Source organism: Taurulus bubalis (assembly GCF_910589615.1).
Source record: "Taurulus bubalis genome assembly, chromosome: 9".
In the NCBI taxonomy this organism is placed as follows: Eukaryota; Metazoa; Chordata; class Actinopteri; order Perciformes; family Cottidae; genus Taurulus; species Taurulus bubalis.
Window position 1 is genome coordinate 1,505,451 of NC_136597.1, and position 6,431 is coordinate 1,511,881.

A 6,431-nucleotide genomic window follows, 5' to 3' on the forward strand; every position below is an offset into this window, starting at 1 on the left:
TCTTCAGTGATCGCCATCAAAGTGTAAGCAGTATTAATTTCATATAAAATGTCAAATTTCATGAATATATATGGACGTTTACACACGTCTAAATACTATAGGAAAGGGACTTTGATGAGAGAACACTCGGGCGACGAACTTTAATTCTGAAAAGTATCTCTATATTTTCATGATACAAGCTAATATGAGGTAGCATTTGAGTGTATTTTGTAGCTAGCGCTACACTACTTTGTCTAGCCCAGGGATTCCCAAAGTGTGGCGCGCGAGCTGCCTCTAGGGGGTGCGCGAGATGAAAAATGTAATGGTGGTCTAATGGTGTAATAATTAATATTAAACATAATTTAAAAAAAACTAAGTAGGATTTTTTAATGCTAAAAATTCCCTTTGTAAGATTTAAATTTAAAATTAAAAACGTACAATTTAATAAATAGATGCACTTCCGGTCCGGCCGCCAGACTGTCTTTTACTACACACTAGCTAGCCTAGCTTGTGCACCTAGCGTCATTTCTTTCATTCAGCAACATCATGAAAATATGTTAAACTGGCTGAAATCAGGAAGCTGTCAGGTGGGACATCTGAAGCTATCAGTAATAAAAGAGGAGAGGGACAGAGAGAGAGGGAGGAACCGGAGGGAGAGAAACAGAGAGGTGCTGGGGAGAGACCGGGAGAAGAAACCGACCGGGAGTCGGAGAAAGAGGAGACGGAGGAGACCGAGAAGGAGGAAGAGATATCAGACAAACCGGGAGCACAGAGACCATCGAAGAGTCAAGGTGAAGAAAGAGGAGACGAGAGTGAGCATCAGACTGGGAAAAAAAAGAGGAAACATGATGACAATTGTCTGGGTCTGGGCTTCACTTGGATTGGAATGCAGATTGTTGTGCAGTGAGGTTCTGGCTAACAGCTGTCTGAAGCCTCTTATTTGCGCCGCCACCTGAACACCAAGCATGCCAGTGCAAGTCAGAAGCCCCTTACATTTGTTAGATCAAAATTGGAAGAGTTACAAAACAGCCCAAAACAATTGCAGTCTCATCCATGTGTTGGGTCTACACCAGGGATTCCCAAAGTGTGGCGCGCGCCCCTGGAGCCTCCTTTTTTTATTTATATCTGTTTCTGAGCCTATCATGTGCCACTCTTTGTTCTTTACGTGCTTACTGTGTTTAAATAAATAAATGTGAAATGCAATCTGCCTCTGAGCCTGTGTGTGTGTCCTCGCCATCCTTATTGCTCTTTAAAAGTGACGCCTTGTGTAACTGACATTTATACAGCGGACTAAATCTTGTAACAAACGCCACGCGCGAGCAAACAGTTCTTCCATTGGTCCGATTTTATGCGGCTATAAATAGGCTCTGTTGCGTTTGTTTTAAGGTGTGGGGGTTTGGGGGTGCGTGAACCCGGGCGGGATGTAGAAGGGGGTGTGTGGCCTAAAAAGTTTGGGATCCGCTGGTCTAGCCAATGAACATATAGCATCATGCGTGATGTAATCTGTAGTCAAGGGGATGTTGGATTTCTGAAAATAAAAATATAAAATGAATGGTAGCGATGGTTAAAAGCAGGCGGCTGTTTGTAGCTCTAAAAAAAAAAAGGCAGACATAATACAATTAAATGTGTTTCTGGATTTTTCATGAGCCATCAAGTATATCCATGCACAATGATTGAATAAATGATGAAAATAATGTTGGTGTGTATGTTTGAGAGTGAGAGAGACTGTCTGTACATTTTTGGAAAGTCAGCAGTGGCTCTTATGATTAGAAATATTGTTTATGTAGATACAACTCCTATACAGTGCTAGATTACATATAAGGTTCACCACAATGTCATGTTTTTGACTCAAATTCTCTCGTGTGGTTCATGTTCCCGCCTGAAAAGATAGAAAGAGAAACAAGGAGAAAAGAAAAGAGAGACGCAGAAAAGAAAAGAGTAGAAAGGCAGGTAGTGTGTGTCTGTGTGATGTTTTCCTTTACAGGAGGATCAAGAAAAGATGGATGTAGAAATTGTAAATCTGATATGGTTTAAGGTAAATATATACACACACATATATTTCTATGCATGTAAAATATGCGTGTGTCTTCTATAGCGATCTGTAATTTGGCAATTTTTAGAATTCATCAACCTTATAAAGAAAGGCGAGCACAGATAGTGTGTGTATAATATATGTTTTGCTTTTTTTTCAGTTGGATCTCTAGAAACACGAAGTGGCAGCTGGAGCTGTCTGTATATCATATATCCTGAGGAGATGAGGTCCATGTGTTTGGACGCATTTGGAGCCACGAGGAACAAACAAACAAGGTGAGTTAAATGTAATGTGTGAAAAAAAAATCATGCTTTTAGGATTATATTTAAGGAACAAGACGTAGCTAATTCAATAATTTCCCTTGTGAGTACTGCTTAAACTAGACTAGAGTGTCTTTATGAAGTCCTTTTTTTTGTTTTTACATGATTCATCTGATCCTACATTGAAATGTATTTTAATTGGGCTTGTGTTTATAAAAAAGGCCAAATGTAATCAATAATAATAATAAATTTCATTTTTAAAACAAACTTTTCTTTGAAAAGAAACTCAGAGTGCTGTCTTTGGAGAGCACTGGTCCGCAAATAATTTACAATAATTGGTAGATGGGCATGCTCAACAAGTGTGCATCCCAAACAACGGGACGATACATCATGCTGCGTGTTTGTGTGCACGGTCACGGTTATTATCATCTCTGTGGTCATCTGTCATCAGAAAAGAAGTGATCAGGACTTTTTTTTAGCTTGCAGAGCAGATATTATTGAATGGAAAGGTCCAGTTCCCTGTGGACCATGGGGAGGTTGAGGCTAAGCAGAACGGAAGCAGCAGACTCCAGACCGCTAAAAAAAAGTCAGGTTTTTTTCACCCCAAGAGAATGTCAAAATTAGCCAGAACTGAAATCTAAAAAATACAATTAGAATTATTAAATCATTAAACTTTTTTTTGTTCATAATGTAATAACGTTGCTAACATAATTTATAAATATATGGTGTTTGTAAGCATGTAAATGTCTAATCATGGTCACTACATGAAATGTTCAATGAAGAACATAAACAAATAATCGGATCCATCCTGACAGCCATGTTTCAGTAGTTTCTATCATATCTGGTCATTTTTGAAAATAAATAAAATATAGGAAAAAAGTAATGTTTTAGAACAGGACACATTCCTTAGAATGTGTCCTGGTCCAAAGGTCATGTGGCCATGTGCCTCTATGACATTGGAATGTGATGACATCACAGATCAACTGCAGAGTGCCTGTGACTGCAGATTGGCTTTGATGATTTCTCAATGAAAGCAAGGGAGGATTTTAAATATCATCCCCACACAAAATTAGTTCAAACTCAAAGGACATTGACATTTCTCATTGCTGTACTTTTGACAACCTCAGTTCACAGTAGGACAAAGGGAGATACGTTCAGACCAATATACTGTAACATCATTTCATTTTAAACAGGGAGTCATGGTGGAGTCAGAGAAAACCCCCAACTTTAGAACCAAATGCGTGGAACTAAAGGCCCAGGTACAGCACCTGCTAAAGCAGGAAAGATTGCTGACTGACGAAAACAACAAGATGGCCCAAACGCTGTCTTCCATGCATGTGGTCAAAAAAAGGATGAAGGAAAATGGACGTTATATGTTGGTTGAAGAGGAGGAAAAACCCAACGAACTGGCCATCAAGCTTCAAGCGCAGCTGCGTTCCGCCAACCGGAAAATAGAGAAGCTTGAGGAAAAGATGTTAGGAAAAGAGAAAGCCTTAGAACAGGCAATTCGCTTTAAAAAAAAGGAGCACGGGAAGTTGGAAGTTAACCGGGTGAAAGCGGAGGAGTCACGTGAACACAGAGAGAACGAAATGGAATTGTTGAAATTGGAACGAAGACACCTGGAGGACAAAATACAAAGTTTAAAAAAGGAGGTGAAAGACCTGAGTGGTTATAAGACCATTGCCATGGTGGAAGAGGAGGCAAGAAACGAACAAGCGCGGCTTCGCGAACAGATGCGCGAGTGCGTGTTAATTAAGGAGAGAAGTAGTGCACGCCAGTTCAAAGAAAAGACAGAAAGGCTGATCATGGAAAAGAACAGACTCACGATTGACCTTGAAAAACAAAAACATGATGACGAAATTCAAAAGAGAGTCATGTGTAACTTGAAAAAGGAGAGAAACGCGCTGAAAAACACGTTGAAAAACATCAACACAGAGCATTCAAACGCTGATCAGCAGAAAGAAGACCTTATACACGATTTAGAGGAGGTTATAGTGGATGTACGGAATAATGGCGAAAACCAGGAAACTTATCAGCAAAACATCATAAACACGCTGAATAAAAAAATACTTCTCGACAGTGAAATCAAAACTAAACTGGAACAGAAGGAGAGCGAGTTGACGGATATTAATAACTCCAACAACCAGGAGATAATCAAACTCAAGAATGTGATCACTGAGTTGGAGAAAGACAACAACGAAGCCGTCGCTGAGAGAGACCGCTACCATCGAAACTGGCAGAACGCTGTGACAAAAGTCGATCTGCAGGACAAAATGATTGAACAGCTGCAGACTAAAACCAGACAAAGGGCTGGAGAGACCAACGTCATGATGGACGACCTGGTCGTGGTTAAGGAGCAGCATCGCCTTGTAAGTAACCGGCTGAAGAACGCGAAGCGTCAGCTATCGGAAAGCCAGAAGGCCCTTGATGTCTGCTTGACCTCCGCCGATAAGGAGCGGGAGCTGGGCGAGAAAAAGATGGCGGAGATGGTGTCGGAGAAGGAGGAGCTGGAGAAGGAGCTGCAGCGGCACAAAGCATTGCTGCAGGAGTGTAAAGCGCAAGCTGGTACATTGAAAGCATCACAGGCAATCCTCTTGGCTAAAAATGTGGAGTACGAGAAGGAGCAGGAGGAGAGCGAGCAGCTGAGACAGAACTACAAGGAGGTTTTGTTGAAGCGTTTCCGACCAAGGCCCTTGCCTCTGATTCCCAACAGTCCTCAGTCCCCCTCTGAGGACCAGGTAGAAATGGGGTACGTATCGAGTCACGCTCGCTTCCCGCTCCGTCCACACAGCAAGCTCAACCGGCTTCCTCCCATCTCCCAAACCGCCTCAAGGTCCAAGTCGGCGCCCAGCACCACCCAAGTCTCACTCCTCGACCCAAATCCTGAGCTCTCCCGACTCTCTCCCCTCCCTGTTGAGTTCCAGTGTTCGGGGACAAAGATCAGTCTGCACCCACATCTATCCAAAAACACAAGGCAAAAGTACAATCAGACCAAGAAGTAGTAGAATGAAGACTTGCAAGTCCCGGGCGACTTCAAGCACAAAACTTCACACCTATATGATTTCCTTCACCGCGGGTTCGATGACTCCATGGCTAGCACTGACTCCTGGGTCATAATCCTGTTTTCTTTTTGGCCTTAATCCAGGTGATCTGGTTTCCTCCCACTAAAGAATTGGCGACTCAGTGGCTAGCTCTGACTCCTGGGTCATAATCCTGTTTTCTTTTTGGCCTTAATCCAGGTGATCTGGTTTCCTCCCACTAAAGACTTGGCGACTCAGTGGCTAGCTCTGACTCCTGGGTCATAATCCTGTTTTCTTTTTGGCTTTAATCCAGGTAATCTGGCATTAATCAAAGGTTTGGTAGTTCGATCCCCAGGCTCATCCTGTCCACATTAAATATCATTTCAAATTAAAAACATCTTTTTAGATAAACATTAGCAGTAGTGATGTTATATTACTCATGCTGTTTGATGCTTCTAATCCAGGAGCGTTGAGCAGCCATTTACCATTTCATGAAATTACATTTAAAAAACAAATCAGAAAGTTGTGGTTTCTTTGATTTATACACTTGTTTTTAATCTGTTATCTGTCTCCACTCTGGTATAAAACCGGAGAACTGTTGCATTTCATTCATTGTCCACACTGAAGCTTCGTTGTTTCAAAGTAGTAAACAAAAGCATGTGACAGTTTATGTTATAGTCATGATTATTGTCGCCAAGGTCTATTTGCAGTCTCGTCTCGGTGGCTCCATGACACACTGCGTTACACCTGGTTCCTCGTACGTGGTTCAACTAAGTCGATCAAAGTAGGGCTGCAACTAAGGATAATTTTAATAATCGATTAATCGGTTGATTATTTTTCTGATTAATCGATGAATCGGATAAAACAACTAAAAAGCATTCATTTCTGACCCTTTATTCAAAAACAGAAGTGACAGTGCAAAACATGATCAGAAAGCACAAACAGGTTGCTTCTTGAACATCCCTGAGCTGTTCATTAAAAAGATAAAATAAAAATGGACTAACACTAAAATCATACACATGTATGCTTTACATCTGCCAAATGTGAGCCCTTTTTACTGTAATTGATCTCCTTGGAGCAGAGGCTGCTTTTACATACACTGCTTTATCAATATGTATTAAACACTGCTTTATCAATATT